This window comes from Octodon degus, unplaced genomic scaffold (genome assembly GCF_000260255.1).
Source record: "Octodon degus isolate 3935 unplaced genomic scaffold, OctDeg1.0 scaffold00017, whole genome shotgun sequence".
In the NCBI taxonomy this organism is placed as follows: Eukaryota; Metazoa; Chordata; class Mammalia; order Rodentia; family Octodontidae; genus Octodon; species Octodon degus.
This window is the reverse complement of record NW_004524593.1, coordinates 5093641-5106228: the sequence shown is the minus strand read 5'-3', so window position 1 is coordinate 5106228 and position 12588 is coordinate 5093641. Positions and strand designations below refer to the sequence as shown.

Below are 12588 nucleotides of genomic sequence, written 5' to 3'. Positions count from 1 at the left end.
TTAAAAGGACTTCTTTAATTCTACTAATTCTTATATATACTGAATTTTGGCCCACTATAACTATCTAATTTGAAAGTTACATTAAAATTCATTTCTATACTTCAATTAATTATATACACATATACTGAATTTCTGGGCATTCCTAGTTAACACCTGCTTGATGTACTTATATATTATTTAGTATAAGCATCTTCATCAGCTTTGTCCAATCTTTATATATTATGCTTTATATCATTATATTTTTGTTCAATGTTTTTGTACTGTTGTGTTTTGTACTTTTAAATTCTACCTTGTCTTTTGTTAATATCACTGCTCATCATTTAACTTAGTTTTGTTCTTATCTTATAACTCAATAAACAACTTGGTTTCTTTTTTTAAACTAAAATATGTAACTTAATGTAGAGAACTCTATTTTATTGCTTTATTTTTTATATTTATATTTATATTTATTTTATTGAGAAACAGCAATAAGACAGTTCCAAAACTGATTAATAGGACAGTTTCAATCATTAATACATTGTACATTGTTATCTTCCTAGGGTTATCCATAGCACAAGATGCAGACAGGATATCCTGTCCTAACACTATTAGTACAAATCTTTCTTCTCATTGAATTAAGTGAAAGTAGCTGTATATCTATCCTAACTATTCTGCATATACAGATACAAAATAGTCCTTCCTTTGTATCTCCTTTTTTCATTTAGTCCTGTCAGAAATGGTATTCCATTGACATCTAAATACTATAGGTGCATGAATTCAGCAAAACAATCCAACACAGTCCAGCAGTCCACAATAGCAGTGGGTTGTCCACAGAAGTTGACTTGAGCCTTTCACAGCTCAACATATTAATATGGCTTTACTTTATATACCTCATTTTTATACTTTTCTGCTGGATGGTTAAGACCAAGATATAGCAAGACCTATATAACAAAAAATGTAACTTTTGTATCTGATAAGGTCAGTTAAGTACCCTCAGGATTTATCCTGTAACCCTGTACCACAGGTTGCAGATCCTTTGTCAGTGTCAGCCATGTGGATGAGTCATGGCTATTCCTTGACCAATTTGCTGTCTTTGAAAGCCTGAGAGAATGTTTTCTCTCCAGGTGACTCTCCTTAGGCACACTCTACATCATCAATCATGTTGTTCTGTGGCCCCTCAATCTCCTTGATCAGAAAATTTGGGACACAATTGAATTACATGATGTTACAGTATAAGTTCTCCTATGTCCTGAGTCTTTACTGACCTTGAAAGGCTATGGTTAAAATGTTGGCTGTCCTTGCAGCCCTTCTATTTCTCTAATTGTTGGTCTGTAAACTTAGGTTGTTAACCTTCCAGAAGAGAAGCTTATTATTACCCTGCAACATATGCAGTTAGGTTTAACTTCACTATCTGTCTGAATATCAACATCTTAGGCATAACATGGAACAGGTGTTTTCCATCAAGTATCGATATGTTAAAAATGAAGTCCCTAAAGAATATGGAGATAAAAATTTTTATTGGAAAATATTTAAAGAATATGAATAAACAACTACATATTTTTACACCAAAATGTAGAAATCTAACCATATACAGTATTGTAGCAGGACAGTCCTGTGACTTTTTTTTCTTTTTCTTGTGTCTTTTTTTCCTTTATTACCCATTTAAAGAAAAAACTTTTACTTGTGAGACAGTATGGTAATTCTTAGTATGTCATGACAAGAAGTACGTATTTAGAAGACCAGAATGACAGGCATTCAAGTGCGACCCTTCTATTACACATTGCTATCTTCAGTGCAGTTGTTTGGTGCACAGGTATTGGCATGTAAGTCAGGGTAAGAAACCTACCAATTAACTGCTAGTTTCAAAAACCTGCTCATGTTTCTCAAGATCATTGCCTTGCCCATCTTGTGCATATAAATGTATGGCTTTGTCCCTGTCATGTTTCCCAGCTTTTCTTCTTGCCCTTTCCTCGTTGTCCAATCCTCAAGTTCTCGCTTTCCTTTTAATTGTGTTCTATCTTTCTATTTGTATTTCTTCTTGTGTGTTCTTATACTAGGGAGACTATATGACATTTACACATGTGAGTCTGTTTTATTCCACTTATGAGTATATCTTCAAGTGGCATCCACTTAAATATAAATGCTTCAAGTTTATCATTCTTTATAGCTGAGTAATACTACATTGTATAAAAGTACAACATCTTTTCAACCATTCCTCATGTGACGGGCATCTTGGTTGTTTCCAAGATTTGGCTATCACAAGTTGTGCTGTTATGGACATAGGTACACATATATCTCAATGACATGTAGAAAATTCCCAGTAGAGAGATAGCTGGCTTGAATGGGATTTCCAGTCCTAGTTTCTTAAGGAGTCTCTACACTGTTGTCCATAATGTTTGCACCAGTCTACATGCCCACCAGCAGTGGAGAAGGGTTCCCTTTTCCCCACAGCCTCTCCAAAGGTGGTTGTTGGTTATTTCTTTATAATAGCCATTCTTTGTGGGGTTAGATGGTATCTCAGTGTTGTTTTAATTTGCATTTTCACTGGCTAGTGATGTGAAGCATTTTTTCATATATTTATTCACTTCTTTAATTTTGTCTTCTGAGAAGTGAGTGTTCATCTTGGAGGCCCATTTCTGGATTGGGTCTTTAAATTTAGAGGCCCTAATGTTTTTTTTGTTTGTTTGTTTCTTCATAAATTCTAGAGAGCAGACCTTTGTCTGAGTGCTTATTAGTTAAGATTTTTTCCAAATTTGTGATTTGTCTTTTTGCTTTGCCAGTAATTTCTTTTGACATCCAAAAACTTCTCAATAAGAGTTGGTCCCAGTTGTTAATTCTTTCAAGTCTTACCCTTGCTATTTGATTTTTGTTCATGAACTCTTTGCCGATCTCTATGTCTTCAAGAGTTCCTCCTACTTTCTCTTCCAGGATATTTAGTGTTTCTGCTTTAATGTTTAGATCTTTAATCCATTTTGACTTTAACTTAGTGCATGGTGATAGACCTGGGTAAAGTTTTAGTTTTTGGCATGTAGACAACTAGTTTAGTTTTTCAGCACCATTTGTTAAAGATGCTATCTTTCTTTCAGTCAGTGTGTTTGGCCACTTTCTTGAAGATCAGGTGACTGAGTGTGTTCACAGAGACCTCTGCATCTTCAATCTATTCCATTGATCCTCAGGTCTGTTTTTTTGCCAATACCATTCTGATTTTATCACAGTATCTTTGTAGTATAATTTCAAGTCAGGAATTGTAATGCCTTCTGCCTTGTCTTTGTTGCCCAGGATTGCCTTTGCTATTCTAGGTCTTTTCTGGTTCCAGATAAATTTTAGGAATGATTTCAGTTTTTCCCCATTTAGAATTATATTAGCCATTGGGTTGTCATAGATGGCTTTTATCAAACTGAATAGAGGCCTTCTATTCCAATTTTCTACAGGACTTTGAACATGAATGAGTGTTGGACATTGTCAAGCCTATTCTGCATCAAGATGATCATGTGGTTTTTAGATTTTGCTCTATTGATATAGTGTATCACATCTATAGATTTGCGTATATTAAACCATCATTGCATGCCTGGGTTGAATCCTACCTGGTCATGGTGTGTAACCTTCTTGATGATTTACTGTATTCTATTTGCTAGGATTTTATTGAGGATTTTGGCATCTATGTTCATGAGGGAGATTGGCCTGTAGTTCTCTTTTTTAGTTGTGTCTTTCCCTGGTTTTGGTATCAGTATAATACTTGCCTCCAGGAATGATTTTGGGAGAACTATTTCCTTTTCAATTTCATTGAACAGTTTGAGGAGTGTAGGGATTATATCTTCTATAAATTTCTTGTAGAATTCAGCTGTGAATCCATCAGGACCTGGTCTTTTCTTTGTCGGCAGGCTTTTTGTTACATTTCTTATTTCATTGGTTGTTGTTGGGTTATTGAGAGTTGCTATATAGTCTCAATTCAGTTTTGCTAATTTGTGCCTTTCGAGGAATCTGTCCATTTTGTCTGTGTCTTCTATTCTGTGAGCATAAAGATTCTCAAAGTAGCTATTGAGAATCTTCTGCATTTCCACTGGGTCTGTGGTGATTACACCCTTTTCATTCCTTGTTGCTGATATTTGAATTTTTTCTTTCCTCTTTTTGATGAGGTTAACTAGGGGCTTATTGATTTTATTTAGTTTTTCAAAGAACCAGCTTTTTGATTCATTAATTCCTTGAACTGTTTTCTTTGTCTCAATTGAATTAATTTCTGCTCTAATCTTTATGATTTCTTCCCATCTTTGGGCTCTGGGTTTGCTTTGCTCTTTCTTTTCTAGATGTTGGAGGTACAGTATTAGGGTGTTTATTTGTTCCAGTTCTGTTCTCCTAATGTGTGAGTTCACAGCTATGAAGTTCCATCTGAGAACTGCTTTCATTGCATTCCATAAATTCTGATAAGTTGTGGTTGAATTTTCTTTGAATTGTAGATATTGTTGAATTTCTTAATTTAATATCATCTGTGACCCATTGTTTGCTGAGTAGGGTGTTGTTTAATTTCCATGCATTGAGGGTTTTTTTCTGGTTTCTTTTGTTGTTTATTTCCAGTTTCATTGCACTGTTGTCAGATAATATGCATGGGATAATTTCTGTTTTCTTGCATATACTTAAGCATGACCTATGGACTAGTACATGGTCTATTTTAGAAAATGACCCATGTGCAGCTGAAAAAAAATGTGTATTCAGCCGTGGCTGATTGGAACACTCTGTGTTTGTTCACCAAGTCCATTTGTTCCATTGTCTGGTTCAGTTCTGCTACTTCTTTGTTAATTTTTTGTTTGGTTGACCTATCTTTTTGGGATAAAGTAGTGTTAAGGTCTCCTGTTATGACTGTGGTATTGAATATTAGATTTTTCATGTCCATTAAGATTTATCTTATGTAGTTGGGTGCTCCCGTGTTTGGTGCATAGATGTTTATGATTGTTACCTCTTCCTCTTGAATTTTTACTCTAACCAGTATATAGTGGCCTTCTTTATTTCATTTGATCATTCTTCGTTTGAAGTTGAGATTGTCTGAAAACAAGATTGCTACCTTGCTTTTTTCTGAGGTGCTGGTGTATGTAGTATTGTTTTTCATCTTTTGATTTTCAGCATATGAATTTCTTTATGAGTTAGTGTGTTTCTTGTATGCAGCGTATTGTTGGATTTTGTTTCCTAATCCACTGTGCCAGTCTATTTCTCTTAATTGGTGAATTCAGTCCATTTACATTGATGGTTATAATTGGGATATGGTGACTTATGATTGACATGTTATTTATCTGCTGTTTACTCTTTTTTGTCCTGTGTTTAATTGTTTGTCCTATTTAGTGGGTTCCTTCTGTTCTTGTTCGTGGAGCTCTGATCATTTTGGTCCCTCTCTAGAATATCTTTCAGTAGTCTGTGTAGGGGTGGCTTTGTCATCTTGAAATTCTTTAGTTCTTTGTCATGTAAGTATTTAACTTCTCCATTAAACTTGAAAGAGAGTTTTGCAGGGTCTAGTAGTCTGGGCTAGAATTTGTTTTCTATAGAGGACTTGAAGTATTCTGCTACATGCTCTTCTTGCCTTCATGGTTTGTGAAGAGATGTTGGCCATAATTCTGATGGGTTTTCCTTTGAATGTGATCTGCTTCTTTTCTCTAGCGGCTTTCAGTATATTATTCTTGTGTTGAATTTCTGGGATCTTGACTATTATATGTCTCAGTGTGTTTTTCATTGGGTTGAGGTTCTTTGGTGTTCTGTATGCTTCGGTTACCTGAATGTCAGATTGTTTCCTCATATTTGGGAAGTTTTCTGCTATTACTTCTGCCTATATTCTTTTTATGTCATTTGTATTGACTCCATCTTTCTCACTGATGCCTATTAGTCTCACATTGTTCGTATTTGTATCATCTTGCAGGTGATGGATTATTTTTTCCTGCATCCTAGTTGTTTTTAAGAGATCATTTCTTACCTTTTCACTAGCTGCACCAGCATCTTCAAGATCTGAAATTCTGTCTGCACTTTCACTCAAACAGTTTTGCAAGCTTGTGATTGAGATTTGAAGTTTCTCTATATCTCTTTGGCTCTGCTTCATGTGATCTATTTCCTTCCTATATTGCTCATTCAAGGGATCCACCATTTTTCTAATCACCTCTACTTTTTTTTTTTTTTTTTTGCAATGTCTTCTTCAGAAGCAGGTATTATTTCTTTTACTGCAGAGTTGTTTTCAGGTTGGGCATCCTCCATATGTTTCTGTATTTGATTCTTTACTTCAGATCCTATGAATTCAGAGATTTCTTTTTTTATTTGAGAAATTAATTCTGCTCTGAGTTCCTCTATACCTTTCTGCTGTTGTTTCTTTACTTTTGATGCTATTAATTCATATATTTGAGCTGGGCTAGTGTCCTCTGCACTTGTTTTGGGTGCGATCGTGGCCTGAGATTGCATTTTGCTCCTTGTCTTTATCATTTTGTATAGCACTGACCTCTTCTTTGGTGTAGAGCTTTGCTGCAGTTATAACCTTAGCACCTACTGAAATTCAGGTGCAGATCCATTAAGTTTGAGTTTATCCAGTTATGCCTGGCTTGGGTCTAGCTGTTGTGTTCAGCTCCTTTCTGCTGCAGCCCGTGAAAGTGAACCTGTAGTGCCCCTCTGTTGTGCCCCTGGCCCAGTGGGCACAGGGAGCACAGAAGCTCTCCCACACACTAGCCGGGCCTGGGTTTGGGCTGAATCTGGGAGTCCCAAGAGCATTGCAGAAGTTGTCACTCACTTGGTGGGCTTGTGGGTAAGGGCTCCAGAGAGGAGGAGAGGTTCAGATGGTGCGGTAGAGGGTCTCACTCATGCAGTGTGCCTGAGTTTTGGTCCAGAGAGGTCCCGTGAGTATAGGGAAGCTGGAAGCTCTCCCACACACTGCCAGGCCTGGGCTGGGGTAGATCTGGGGGTCTATTTTTATTATGTTAATAATTTATACATTTATTTTACTTCTGACCTATTTTAAATTTATTTTGTCATATTGACTTTTTTGTTCTTTTTCTTTTCTTGTTGATTTACTAAAAAATAATTGTTTTTCATTTTGAGCATTCTACACTTTTTATTTTGCTAACATTAAGTTAATCATAAGTACATAGTCCCCTCTGTATTACCTATAGCAAAGTTATCACTATGACCCCCACAAGGCAGATCTTTCTCCTCCTCCTCCTCCTCCTCCTCCTCCTCCTCCTCCTCCTCTGTTGACCTACTTCTCCCAACAATGAGAACCTTTTGCTTCTCTGTTCTCCACCCCTGCATGTGCCAGAGGGGACCTTGGGTGCATTTGTATTCTTCCTACCTCTCCCAGAGTTTCAACAGAAACTCTGTCCAAGTTTCTGTTGAAATATGTCTCCTGAACTTTCTTAGTTCCATTTAGCTTTTGCAATGTGCATTTCTAAGTGATATTTTATTATTTTTATTTCTCACCATTGTTTTCTCTCAATCTCCCTTCACCCTAAAAACACTGTGGGTTCATTTGGTGTTGCATTAGCCCTATTCTTGCTTTAGTATTTTATCAGATTTGGTATGTGGATGATGTTTTGATGAGTGTAAGATTCCAATTGTTTAAAACATTTTCCTTGTCTCTGAACTCAGGAATTGTATTGTCTATGCCTAAGTAGTATCTTTTCTCACAAAATTTTCATGAAGTTGTACTTTTGATGGGCACACTCAGTCTGTCTATAAAACATGGAATTTTCTTTTAAAGTTTCTCATTTATAATTACTTTCTTCCTGCCACCATATTTTTCCTTTGCTAGGACTCCTGATAGTTATAGGTTAGGTGCTCTTTCCTCTACATGTTTGTTATCTCTTCCTCTTCATATTTTTCCTCTTTTTCTCTTGGTCTTGACTGATGCTAATTCTAATCTCAATGGTGATTAGTCATTCCTCAAGTTTATTCAATATTTTAATAAAAAAGGTTTATCTTAGTTTTAGGACATCTGTGCATACTGTGTAGCTCTTCAAACATTTGTTATGCTTCTGTCTTTTGCTTTCCCCTAAGATCCCCTGATTGCTTTCTTCATTCTTTCTCTCTTCTGGTTGTTAGGCTTCTTTAAGTATCTTCTTATTTTCATTAGCTCATTATGTCATAGGTCTAATTGCTGAGTGCATTAGAAAGACTAGTCTTATATTTCTGAAGAGGTACCAGTGTCTCAGTCATCCCTGATCAATGACATGCAACTTGCTTGTCTTCTGAGGATAAAATGTGTCATGTAAAAATGGCATGCTGAACTGTACTGGAGAGGAGAGGAGGAGGAGGAAGAGGAAGAGGAGGAGGAGGAGAAGGAGGAAAGGATTGGTGTGAGAAAAAGGAAAAGCAATGAGAAGAAAAGGGAAGGAAATAGAAAAACAGAGAAAAAAACATAATTCTGAAATAAACCTATGATTTTGAAATCACAGTTAACTCCATAATCACATTTGTGATAAGAACTCTGAACAAGAGGTAAATAGAAATGTGAACAAAATATGAAAATGGAGAGCTAACCCAGTACAGAGAAGTACTTTCTGAAGATGAGTGAGTTGAGAACTCAAGAAAGAAGAGGTGTTACCTATGAAAAGAGATGGAGAAAAAGCAGCATATTCAAAGGCACTGGACTTGAATAAGCATTTGAGGACCTAAAAGAAAGCTACTGTTGCTGGAGGAGGAAGAGCAAATGCAGAGACAAGGCTTGAGAAGAAAGTACTAATAGTTGGAAGGCAATACAGAGACTTGGCAGGGCATCACACAGACTGTGGCCTCTTTCCTGAAAGCAGGTTGCCACTGGAGTCATACCACAGGGATGAAATGCTGATGAGCATGTTTAGAAGATCAGGAGCTTCCATGCCAAGAACAAATGTACAGAAGCATGGGAAGCTAGGAGACCGATGAGGAAGCAATTATAGTAGTCCAAGAGAAAGGTGGTGATGAAGTGACCACCCATTTTTCAAAAGAATCTTTTTAGGTGGTAAAATGGAAGAGAGGAGGTGTTAAAAAAAAAAAAGAGGTATTTAAAAAAAAGTATCTAGATTGGGTGGCTGCTGCATGAAATGGAATACTGGAAGAAGGCCAAGCTAAACATCGCCAGTTCAGTTGTTTATGTCAAGATTCCTTTCAGATACTCAAATAGAGAAGTCAACAGACAGGATGACCAGGGGCTCTGAAGAAGGTTTAGATGTAAGACACAGAAAGAGTATTCCCCCTCCAGTACTAGGGAGAAGCAGAGGCTGCTGACATGAATGAGATATTGACAAAGAGTAAGAGAGCAGAAAGATTCATGATATTATTTTTAATTTTTAAAATTTTATTTATTTGGTACAGGGTCTCACTATGCAGTTGAGACCTGTAGTGATCCTCCTGTCTCAGCCTCCCCAGCACTGGGATTATAGGCATGTGCCACCATGCCTGGTTCTGGGGCCAGAAACTACATGATACTAAATGCTGTACTAGGGGTTGAACTCGGGTGCTTGTGCTTTCCAGGCAGGTGCTTAGACTGCTGAGCTATCTCCCCAGCCCTGATAATCTTATATAGTATTGTTTCTATCTAAATTGGAGTATTTTTCTTCAAAGGTGATGGGAAAGTGTATCAGTGTCATAAAGATGATCTTGTTGGGCTGGGGAGATAGCTCAGCAGTCTAAACCTGCTTGCTTAAAGCGCTTGCTTAGGCAGATGCAGGGGCCGGGGGTTCAATCCCTAGGTCTGCCATGCTGGCCCCACCCACAAGGTGTGCTGAGATGGCGACAGACTGGGCATGGTGGTGCATGCTTATAATTCCAGCACTTGGGAGGCTGTAAACAGGAAGATCACTATGAGTCTGATCTATGTAGTGAGACCCTGTAGACCCTGTACTAAATACATTAAAATACACAAAATAAAATAAACCTGCTTACCTGTAAGTGCAAGGACCCGGGTTTGATCCCTAGTATGCAGTGACATGCCTGGGCCCCTGGTTGGTGCACCTTGCCTGCCACCAAAACTGGGCGTGGTAGTATATTCCTATAATCCCAGTGCTCGGAAGGTTGAGACAGAGGCTCACTATGAGTCTGAGCTGCACAACAAGACCCTGTACCAAAGAAAGAAAGAAAGAAAGAAAGAAAGAAAGAAAGAAAGAAAGAAAGAAAGAAAGAAAGAAAGAAAGGGGGTCAGAGAGGCAGGGGGGAAGAGATCTTGTTTTGACCTTATACCCTTACTTGTAGAAATCTTTCTTCAGTAAGTAATAGTAGTAAGTATGTCAAGCACTCATGAATAATATTCATTTAAGCACTATTTAAGATAGGAAAAACAAAAAAATGATTTAATTATCTAATGTTAGGAGCAGGTTAAACAGATACAGATGTCATATATTTATATGAGTGAATGTTGTGCCATATTATTTGATGTTTATAAAGATTTTGTAGTATAAATAAATGGCTATGAGGTAGCAGTAAGCATAACAAAAATCAGTACATAAAATTAATAGAGAACTAGAGAGGGAAGGGGAGAGAGGACAGAAAGAGGAAATCTTGACTGCGTGAAAATGTATAGAACAAAAAAGTATAAGAAAAATTAATTATCAGTTATCATCATTACCATTTTTATTCTTGTACCCAGTCTGCAAATTTTCAATGTTCCCATGTACTGCATTTTATGTATTATTTTATTAAGAAAACAAATGTAAATTTTGAAGTATTGTTCCAGTTATCAATGGAAGTAAAGGGCTCCTCACCCCATTAAACCCTACTATCAGTATTCCTGTTTCACAACTTGAGGTACATATCTATTTTGAACCTATTCTAGATTTTTAAGTATGTGAAATTATTGATGTGCATTAAAAGTTTTTTCAGTTGTTTATTTAATTAGAGTTGTGAAATAGCTTCAGAAAATTGATCTAATTATTGGGTTACAGGACTTCCTTCCCCTCAGCCAACTCCCAATCAGATGGCCCACAGTAGACAATATTGAGTATGTTTGTGTTGCCTTTGTTCATTTAATTGCTCCCTAGTAGAACTAACCATGAGCCCTTTAATGTGAGTTTAAAAAAAAATTATGTATTTTTCCAAAGTTAGTTCCTTTATGTTCCACTAACTTAAAAAAAAACTATTTATATTAATTTTGTGGGGTGTTTTTTTGACTGGCACAGGATTCCTTAAGGGCAGGTCTGGTAAGGCATGAGGATCTGGGGATTGAACCACAGAATCCTGAGCCTGACTGCTTGGCTTAAGCAGGCACTTAAACACCTGAGCTAATGGGCAGGACCCCTGGTTTTTTTTATTTTCTTAACCCTGAACTGAATTCAGGACCTTGTGCTTACCAGGCTATGGCTTGTGCCACTGAGCTATCTCCCCAGCCCATATATATATTAAGTAAAAGGACTGGGTTCAATCCTTTTATGTATGTATGTGCATTTGTGTGTGCGCGGCCAGATCAGCCCACCAGGGGGCGGGGCTGGCTGGCATGTGGTGCTGGGGGATTGAACCGCAGTCCCTGTGCTTGCTAAGCTTGTTCTAAGTAGGTGCTTTAGACCACTCAGGCATCTCACCAGCCCCATGGGTTCAATCCTCAGTATCACCACTACCAAAAAAAAAGGTAAATATGAATGTATTCAAAATTAAAATTAAAAGTCTGTCTCCAAATTTTGTGATATCAGCTTACCTTTTCCAATTATGTATTAACTTCCTATGGGAAAAAATTTAAAGACATTTGCAATTGCTTTTTGTTTGCTGTTTTTATTTATTTTGTTGCATACTGGAGACAGACAATCTTTATTAAAGATACAACCAAAATTTAGCAAACATTCCAAAAACAGATCTGTGAACATGCTTCCCTTTCCAACTGGAAGCACTTTGAAAAGACAGGATAAGACAATATAATCTGCATCAACACTAGTTCGAAGTCTCTCTCTCTCTCTCTACTTTTTTTTCGGGGGTCACAGCTCAGCCCACCCTGAGGGCAGGGCCGATGCAGCATATGGTGCTGGGGATCGAACTGTGGTCCCCTACACCTGCCTAAGCTTGTCTAAGTAGGCACTTTAGACCACTGAGCTATCTTGCCAGCCCAGTCCTTATATTTTTGAGCATATAACATGTTTCTGCATAATAAAGCAAGGGATAGTATATATCATTGTCAGTAGATAAACTCTATGAGATGAAAGTCTGCTGTCTGATGAATCATGGCACATTAGGGTTAAAATTTTCTGCTTTCTAATACTATTGCTACCCAAGATGTCCAACTGATTTTTTTACTCTGGCACTTCTCAGCAAGTATACTTAGCTCCTGAGTATATGTTAAAGTTATTGAGGTATAAAGTAAACCTGATCAGATACAGACTCCCATGGGACATTGCCGTGAGCTCCAGACCTTGGGCTGAGTCTTTCAGCCTCCAGGATGCAGGCGCCCTCTGCACTCCTCCTAATCCAATTCTGTGACTCACCATCCTAAGCCAATCTTTTTTTTTTTAATTTTTTTAATTATTTATTTATTTTTATTTATTACATTTTATGTAGTGTGTGTGTGTGTGTGTGTGTGGCCAGCTCAGCCCACCAGGGAGCAGGGCTGGCTGGCATGTGGTGCTGGGGGATCGAACCGCGGTCCCTGTGCTTTGCCAAGCTTGTTTCAAGTAGGTGCTTTAGACCACTGAGCCA

General features: G+C 37.4%; 1 protein-coding gene across 5 annotated transcripts in view; it reads left to right on the top strand.

Annotated features, from left to right (window-relative positions):
• Dnm3 (dynamin 3) overlaps positions 1-12588 on the top strand; it is a 626878-nt gene that overhangs the window by 460979 nt on the left and 153311 nt on the right. The window lies entirely within an intron of this gene.